Source organism: Entelurus aequoreus, linkage group LG02 (genome assembly GCF_033978785.1).
Source record: "Entelurus aequoreus isolate RoL-2023_Sb linkage group LG02, RoL_Eaeq_v1.1, whole genome shotgun sequence".
NCBI lineage: Eukaryota > Metazoa > Chordata > Actinopteri > Syngnathiformes > Syngnathidae > Entelurus > Entelurus aequoreus.
In genome coordinates, this window is record NC_084732.1 from 96,273,145 (window position 1) to 96,283,310 (window position 10,166).

General features: G+C 36.9%; 1 protein-coding gene across 3 annotated transcripts in view; it reads left to right on the top strand.

Annotated features, from left to right (window-relative positions):
* The first annotated feature begins 6,581 nt into the window (after positions 1-6,581).
* Positions 6,582-10,166, top strand: part of tgfbrap1 (transforming growth factor, beta receptor associated protein 1) — a 30,989-nt gene continuing 27,404 nt past the window's right edge. For all 3 annotated transcript variants that reach the window (XM_062035689.1, XM_062035680.1, XM_062035699.1), the window contains exon 1: positions 6,582-6,791. The gene's annotated coding sequence lies outside the window, so the exon portion shown is untranslated. The remainder of the gene's footprint in view (positions 6,792-10,166) is intronic.

Sequence of the window (10,166 nt, forward strand, 5' to 3'; positions counted from 1 at the left end):
GCGTTCGCGAGCGGCGGAACTTAGTGGGTTCGCGTCCGAATTGCAAAATCATGCTGCAGTTTAACAAGTGACTTTCTTTTGTGTTTGACTTACTAAGAAAAATATTGGTAGTTATGTTGATGAAAAACAAATGAGTGATTTCTACATTGTGTTGCCCGTACCACTAAAGGCTGAGGCGTGAGGCATACAAAAAAAAACACAGTGTACAATGGATCTTGAACGCACCGCTGGAAAACCAGCATCCGGTGTAGCTCGCGAAAAGAGATGGGCTTTATGGCTCTTTGTGGGAGAGCCGGAAAAGAGCCGAAGAGCCGTTCTTTCCAAAGAGCCGTTTTGAATATATATATATATATATATATATATATATATATATATATATATATATATATATATATATATATATATATATATATATATATATATATATATATATATATATATATATATATATATATATATATATGCATATGTATGTATATACATAAATATATATATATATATATATATATATATATATATATATATATATATATATATATATGCATATGTATGTATATACATAAATATATATATATATATATATATATATATATATATATATATATATATATATATATATATATATATATATATATATATATATATATATATATATATATATATATATATATATATATATATATATACCGGTATATATATATATGCATATGTGTATATATATTATATATATATATATATATATATATATATATATATATATATATATATATATATATATATATATATATATATATATATATATATATATATGCATATGTGTATATATATATATATATATATATGCATATGTGTATATATTATATATATATATATATATGCATATGTGTATATATATATATATATATATATATATATGCATATGTGTATATATATTATATATATATACATGTATATATATATACACATATGCATATGTATATATATATATATATGCACATATGCATATGCATATTTATATATATATATATGCATATGTATATATATATATATATATATATATATACATATGTATATATATATATATACATATGTATATATGTATATATATATATATATATATATATATATATATATATATATATATATATATATATATATATATATATATATATATATATATATATATAGAGTGATGTGATAATCAAACACTCTAGAAGTCTAGAATGAAAGAGTATATAAGAGAATTGACAGAGTGTGTGTACCTTCAGTGATGAATGATGAGCAGAGGCAGAGTTTGGAGTGTCTTCTTTAGCTTGCTTTCCATGTTTATGTACTCACTGTCCACTGTGTCCAGGAACTTGGGAAATGTTTTCGTGCCATTTGTCGTTTGACGCCCGCTATTATGCTAATTAGCTGCCTGAAATCGGGTGACTCCACTGTAGAAATAGCCTGCATGTCTTCTAGCACATACGCTGCAGTGGCTCTATCTATGTTGTCTTGGCTAGCAGTCCCTCCGTTAAAATCCAGCTGCTGTTGGGGGTGGAGGTGAAGTGTGTCTCTCTTTACTAGCTTTGTCGAAGCATGTTGCTTTTGTAGCTGTTTCAGCAGATTTGAATTGCTGTTTTGGGCAGTAGATGGGATCTTTGATCCAAGACACAACTTACATTTAACTAAAATTATTTTCTTTGTGCTCGACAAAAGAAAAGTAGTGAGAATATCTCCATGTTAAGAAACTTGACTGCGGCTCCGCCATGATGTCTTGTTAGTAAACACAGACCCCCCCCCCCTCTCCACACCCACACCCAGACACACACAGAGCGGGCCTCTTCTCTTGTCCCCGTTTTGACACAAGAACATTCAGAAGGACGACACTGCAACTTTCCAATAAAACACACTCAGATCTTCTGTTTCTAGCCGATACTACATAAAAAATAACGTAAAATAACGCAGTAACGCATCATGTAGTAACGGTAACTGAGTTACTGAATATAAAAAATAACGAGTTAGACTACTAGTTACCTACTTGTAACGCGTTAGTCCCAACACTGGGCGTAACACATAAATGAGGTGACACACTACATAAAATGATGTGGCGGGCCACCTTAAATAAAGTGGTGGACAACATAAATGAAGTGTCACACTACATAAAGTGATGTGGCCGGCCGCATAAATGATGTGGCAGGCCACGTAAAATGATGTGGCAGGCAAATTTAAATAAAGTGGCGTACCACATAAATGAGATGATACACCACATAAAATTGATGTGGCGAACCACATGAATGAGGTGCCACACTACATAAAATGATGTGGCGGGCCAATTTAAATAAAGTAACGGACCACATAAATGAGGTGTCACACTACATAAATTTAATGTGGTGAACCACATAAATGAGGTGTCACACTATATAAAATGATGTGGCGGGCCACTTAAATAATATGGTGCACCACATAAATGAGGTGAAACACCACATAAAATGATGTGGCGAAAGTACATAAATAATATGGTGCACCACATCACGTTAAATAATATTGTGGACCATATAAAATGATGTGGTGGACCACATAAATGAAGTGACACATTACATAAAATGATGTGGCTGGCCACACAAAATGATGTGGCAGGCCGCATTAAATAAAGTGGCGGACCACATAAATGAGATGATACACCACATAAAATTGATGTGGCGAACCACATAAATGAGGTGCCACACTACATAAAATGATGTGGCGGGCCAATTTAAATAAAGTAACGGACCACATAAATGACATGTCACACTACATAAATTTAACGGGGTGAACCACATAAATGAGGTGTCACACTATATAGAATGATGTGGCGGGCCACGTTAAATAATATGGTGCACCACATAAATGAGGTGAAACACCACATAAAATTATGTGGCGGGCCACTTTAAATAATATGGTGCACCACATAAATGAGGTGAAACACCACGTAAAATGATGTGGCGAAACCACATAAAATAATATGGTGCACCACATAAATGAGGTAGCGCACCACGATGAATAATATTGTGGACCATATAAAGTTATGTGGTGGACGACATTAAATGAAGTGGCAAGCCACATAAATGAAGTGACAGTCCGCCTAAAATTAAGTGATGGGCCAGATTTGGGCCCCGGGCTTTGAGTTGCAACATCACCATATTGAATTTTGTCTCACTTAAAAAAAACTTTGAAGTACAAGAGCATTTGAACAATACTGAAAAAAACACAAATAAGTAAGAATACATATTGTAATTGGGGAAAAAACGGTTCTCAATGGAACGGCTCGCAACTGCGAATCGGTTTTAATTTTTAAAATAGTCGTTCAGGGTATTTGACTGATGCAGGTTTATTTTTTTGTAGATTTTTATTTGAATTTTATTATATATATATAATTTGTGTGGGTTACTTGTTTGGGGTAGAAAACAAATGTGTTTAGTTATATTTTTTTCTGTCTTACCTCTGGTGAGGGCGGTCGCATTTTCCCCCGCTCCCTTCTTCTCCCAGCTTGCTGGCTTTGTTTTTGTCTTGTCTAAACTTTTTTAAAGCCTCTTTCTTTGTGCTGTCCTCAAATCTAAACATCAGACATGGAAATGATCAGCTGGACTCTCGACGCAATTGACAAAATATTTTCGACGAGGAAAAGAGGTTCGGGGAGCCTGGCTGCCCTGATGGAACCATTGCTTCGGGGTACGTGAGAGATTCCTGGGATAAATGGAGAATCGTGTGCCTTTTAGTCCTTTCCATCGAGGACGTGGAAGACATCTACCTATTTGGAACCGTGATCGCGGGGCACCTGCTGATTGGGCTGGGCATTGTTCTGGTGTATCGTCGAATTCGTAAGACGATGGCAGCCACTCAAGGAGCCCAAAGGCTGTTCGTCGCAATGGATGGTTTGGACAGGGCTGTGGGAACACAGGGCTGTGGGAACACAGACTGTGGCGATTTTGAACTGAATCGCAAGATGGATCACATCATGGAGAAGCTTGCTGAAAAGGAAAATTGAATTGAATTTGAGAGCACCCAGCATGGACGAATAGAACAGACAAGTCATTGTTTTGTCTGCTCGCGGAAAACAAACATCCTAATCTACGATTTGACTCCCTCGAATGGCCTTGACGCTGTGGAAACAGGACCAGGCTGTTCTGAAAAACACCCCCGAGGACACCTCAATGATGGACGCTTTTGACCTCCTTCCCTCCTCAACGACACCTGGAGTCGAACTTTTGCAGATCGTCCTCAGTCTATAAAAAACATTACATCATCACACCCAAGACAATTGGGCACACACGCACACACACACCCTCCCCCACCCCACGCCTTCACCACCGCTTGTTTCCCCTCTGGGTGATGGTCGGATGGCAGCGCTTCATAGCAGCGGTCGCCTTCCAGGGTCCCAACTCCCCGCCCCTCTGTTGCCAGTTTGTCGTGATTAAATGTAACGTGTTTATGTGTGGATGCACTGCCAAAACTGAAATATAAGTAAGATTAAATATCTCAAATAAGGGTGATATTTGCTTATTTTCTGTCTGATAAGATAATTCTTCTCACTAAGCAGATTTTATGTTAGAGTCTTTTACTTGTTTTAAGTGTTTTGGTCCCAAATGATCTCAGTAAGATATTACAGCTTGTTGCTGAGATTTGATGACCTATATTGAGTAAAACATGCTTGAAACTAGAATATCAACTGTTGCACAAATGTGTCATCAACACTCACATGTATAAAACTACTTTTTTAAAGTAATAATTTCTTATTTCAAGCATGAAAAAAAAAAGATCATGATTTTGACACAAATGTGTCTCATAATTAAAACAGATGACAGCCAAATGGACTTTGCTGTTTTATTTTCAATGAAACAATAGAAAACACGTACTCATATAGTAGTACAGTTGGCACAGTACAGTAAACTGACAGTTAATATTTAAACATTTGACATCTGACATTTCAAACTATTTTGAACAGAAATAGTTCATGCACATTCAGGTAAATTCTTCAAAATTACAATTTAAAAAAATTATATATGTATATATGCGCACTAATTGACTGAAAGAGCACGCACTTGGCGCGATGATGTCATGTTATCGATGGAAAAATGCATTTTTAGACCATATGATTTGCCTGAGCGGCTAGTAGACCCCGATAGAGTAACAATCGGTTGCCTTGTTGCCTTTCCATTAAGAACAATAAATTAATTTTTAGTATAAGTTTGCTGGTTTCAAGAAATGTAATGTCGAGTGCATATCATTATGTCAAGATAATGGCACTAGCGTTTACTTCATTTAAGAATATTTTTCAACATATTGAGAAAAAAGATCTCTTTTTTTTTCTACCAAGAAAAGTGCACTTGTTATTAGTGATAATATACTTATTTCAAGGTATTTTTTGGTTCATTTAAGTTAGCTAATTTTACTTGTTTTGGAAAGTCTTGACAAGCCAAAATTTCTTGTTCTATTGGCAGATAATTTTGCTTAGTTCAAATAAAATACCCCTCATTTTTGTATTTTTTTTTCTTCTTGTTTTTGAACACTAACTTTTTGCAGTGTGGCATGGAGGTTATTTCCCACTCCAGACTAGGCCCCCTTAGGAGCCCAGTCTAGATTGTATTTTTTTACTCATCTTTTTCCCCAGCGTTTTACCTTTTTCCCATCTTTTACGGGGCGCCTTGTGGCGACCCATCAGCGTTCCTGTTCTGTAACCCCGTACACCAGACCTGGGCAAATTAAGGCCCGGGGGCCACATGCGGCCCGTTAAGCTTTTCAATTTTGGCCCGCCGGACATTCCCAAATAATTTTTTTAGATCTTTAAGATGGAAAGTGTAGCTGCCATTATGATGTGCAGTCATGTTTTCTAATGACCGTAAGTCTTCAACTATACAAAGTATTTCATAGGTTGGAATCTGCGCTTATGGATGATATACTAGTTACTATGGTAATCTAATTAGTTACTATGGTAATATAATTAGTTGCTATGGTAATCTAAGTCACAGCAGCTCAGACAAGGCACCAAGCAGTGTGGGCGGGAAGCGTTTCCACAGACGCGGAAGGAGATTTTCACAACAAAGTTCTAAAGTTTAGTGATATATCCGATTGTAGGTGGGTTTATTTTGTACCCTTCACGTTCTTATTTCACTGTTTGTTGCATTTTTGTTGCGTTTCACTTGATTGTAAAATATGTCGATCGAAAAAGGGTGTGACATTCATATTTTGTCAATATTCAGTGTTTTATCCTTCATAGAAAAATGTAAAATTCCATTACGTTTTTTTAAGGCGGTCTGTCATAACGTTTTTAGCATTCAATCAGACATTATTTTGAGGTTTTGTATTAGTGTTCCTAAAAATAGATGGCCCCCAGACACATTTTTTTCTCTAAATGTGGCCCCCGAGTCAAAATAATTGCCCGGGCCTGCTGTACACTGTTTGTTTGTCTAATCTTGAACGGGTTTGTGCTGAAAACAAAGTTTCGTTGTACTTGTGCAATGACAATAAAGACCTATCTGATTTTTAGACTGTAAAAATCACATAAACAAATGTTTTATAAAAAGAGCCGTTCAGAAAAGTCGATTCGTTCGCAAACGTCACATGTGTACTGGCGTCCACAGCGGTGGTAATGGGCGGTGTTTGGCGTCACTTAGCCGCCACTGTTCACGCCGTAGCCCCGTCGGCTGTGTGCCGCCTGTCAACATGGTTATCTTGACGTGGGTTCGTCGGTATCTTCCGTGGTTATTCACCGAGGAGACCTAGTGCTCCTCCGTGCCCGGCCTGCCTCGGTGAGCAGCTCCGTCTGAGCGGTAAGTTGGGCGCACTGACGCCGACAGCGTGATGAGGGCAGCCGGGGAAGGGAGTCGGTGCTCATCGTCTGACGGGGAATGACAACTTTACATCATCTTACACACATTCCGCATTTAAATAAACACTTGGAAATGCAGTTTTCGCCACTTAGGCGCAACACGCCTCAAATAAACACACATGACCAGCAGTCATAATCATTAGCTCGCTAGCATAGCATTCTGTTTGTGCTAACGTATGCTCAGTTAGCTTCCTAACCGATGATTGAAATCAAACGGTGATCCCTTAACATACTTTAAATGTGCTGATAATCTGTAATAATATGTCATAATTGTTGAACTCATATGCTGTGTTAGTCATTTGACAGGCTCGCTAGCACCAAACGTCATTAGCTGGTAACGCTTGCAGGGGCGTAGCTATTTTGTCCATAAGGGGGGTTTAAGTGGCTAAAATTGTACTTTCTTTCTTTCTTTAGTTTATTTCGAACATGAACACACTTACAGTATAATACATCACACAGTTTCATATCATTTCACTTTACATCATGTCCGAAAAGGAGTAGGAAGAAGCAAAGCTTATTTAATCCTACCCCTTTCCCACTTCAGAGCGTTTACAAATATATAGAATCATTTACTGACCTTTTTATAATAAAATAACATCTGTGAATTAGTGTACACAACAGTTTTGTAATATGTAATTAATTAATTCAGTCATTAACATACTGAAATTAAGAATATCTTATTTTCAATAAGGTTGAAAGTATTTCTCAATAAGGTTGAAAGTATTTCTCATAATTCTTCTTCTTTGTACTTTGTAAGCACTATTGTTGTAAATACACATCTTTATGTCTAGAAAGGGTGGTCCGAAAGATGGAGGCATTTATCGGAGGTCTCAAGAAGGTGACAAATACACATTCTTGTGTGTGTGTGTGTGTGTGTGTGTGTGTGTGTGTGTGTGTTGACTAAGTAAAGGTACCGTTACTTAAGAGTAACTTTAGGAAAGTAAAAATTAAAGGTAGTCGTCCAATTAATTATTAATTGAAAAAAACTACTGAAGTAAGTGAATTGCTGAGAAACTTCTGGTTTATTTAGTCGCTATTTTTTAATGGTGCTTACCCCTATAATTGGTGTGTGTTTGTATGTGATGGAGCATATACTACAAAACATGCACATCTTACAGTCACTTATTACAAAGCCAAACTAGGGCTGGGCGATATGGCCTTTTTTTAATATCTCAATTTTTTTTAAGCCATATCGCGATACACGATATACACTACCGGTGAAAAGTTTGGGGTCACATTAAAATGTCCTTATTTTTGAAAGAAAAGCACTGTACTTCTTAATGAAGATAACTTTAAATTAGTCTTAACTTTAAAGAAATACACTCTATACATTGCTAATGTGGTAAATGACTATTCTAGCTGCAAATGTCTGGTTTTTGGTGCAATATCTACATATCCTATTTTGAAAATGTAATTTTGTTTATAAATTATATGCAATCTGTTGTATTCCCTAATTTTTTTCTGTGTACATGAATGAAGGTGTGTGTTGCTGAGTCCGACTTGGACATTATCTGGACTGGGCCTGGTTTAAAAAACCCTTTAAACAAATCTAATTTCATTGACAACCTGGTCTGTTGAAGATAAGGCCCTTTTTTTAAAAATAAAATAAAATAAGATAAATAAATAAAAAACATTTTCTTGGATAAAAAAGAAAGTAAAACAATATAAAAATAATTACATAAAAAATAGTAATTAATGAAAATGTTAGTGGACCAGCAGCCTATACAATCATGTGTGCTTCAGGGACTGTGTCCCTTGCAGATGTGTTGTCTATGTTGTGGGAACCAGAATATTGGTAGCAGAAAGAAATAACCCCTTTTGTGTGAGTGGGTGTGGATGAGTGTGCATGGGGGAGGTTGTTTGGGTTGATGCACTGATTGAAAGTGTATCTTGTGTTTTTTCTATGTAGATTTAATTTAAAAAAAAAATTATTTTTTAGAACAGGCCCGCGGGCGACTCATCTGGTCCTTACGGGCGACCTGGTGCCCGCGGGCACCGCGTTGGTGACCCCTGCAATAGGGCATGCATTTTACCTTCTGAAGAGGAGACTGAAGGTAGTAACCCCCCAAAACAAAAAACAAATGAAAGAGGCTGCGGTGAAGCCTGGAAAAGCATCACAAAAGAAGAATGCCACAGTTTGGTGATGTCATCAATGTCTCACAGGCTTGATGCACTTATTGAAAGCAAAGGATTTGCAACTAAATATCAAGTCTTATTAACTTTAATCTATTTTAAGTTTATATGTTCCAATACTTTTGCTCACCTAAAAATGTTGTGTTCTTTTACAAATAATGCTATCTTCTAAGTTGTGTATCAGATCCAGATGTAAATACCTGGAAATGAAAGCTGAAATGTTGATCTATTGTCTCATATTCATCTTTTGATGTCAAACCCAAATGTTTTTTGTCTACAACAAAAATAAAGGAATTGGCCTCACTGTTCCAATACTTTTGGAGGGCACTGTATATTTGTACCATGAATTGATTACGTGGACCCCGACTTAAACAAGTTGAAAAACTTATTCGGGTGTTACCATTTAGTGGTCAATTGTACGGAATATGTACTGAACTGTGCAATCTACTAATAAAAGTTTCAATCAATCAAAAAAGTCCAAGGCTGACCTAGAGATGTTGAAGTGTGATGATAATCTCTCATCGTCTCTCATTTACAGAGTCGAATCTTTTGAACGGCTCTTTTAGATGACTGATTAGTAGAGCTGTAAAAAAAACCAACAACATTTTCATATTGATCGGGGTTCTTATTTGTAACGATTCTTAATCGATTACAGAAAAGAAAGAAGCATATGTGCTGTTAAAACATTAAAAAACTAGAACATAGGTGTCAAACTCAAGGCCTGGGGGCCAAATTTGTCCCACTTTTACTGTGTCCCCCCCCCACATAATTTTACTGTGGCGTGGCCCGCCACATCCATTTACTGTGTCCCCCCACGTCATTTTGTGTTAGGCCACATCATTCTAATGTGGCCCGTCCACATCATTTTACTGTGTCCCCCCCACATCATTATAGTGTGGCCCGCCACATCATTTTACTCGGGCCACATCCTTTTACTGTGGCTCGCCACGTCCTTTTATCGTGTCGCCCCTCCCACATCATTTATGTGTTAGGCCACATCATTATAATGTGGCCCGCCACATCATTTAATGTGGTCTGCCATATAACTTTACAGCGTCGCCTCGGACAGGCGGACGGATGGGGAAGGTGCTGGGTGGGTGTAAGGAACTGTGTAACTCGGCCTGTCGCCATCACGTCTCCACCTCATCGCTGCCACCACAGCCTAGGGGGGGCAATAGACTAC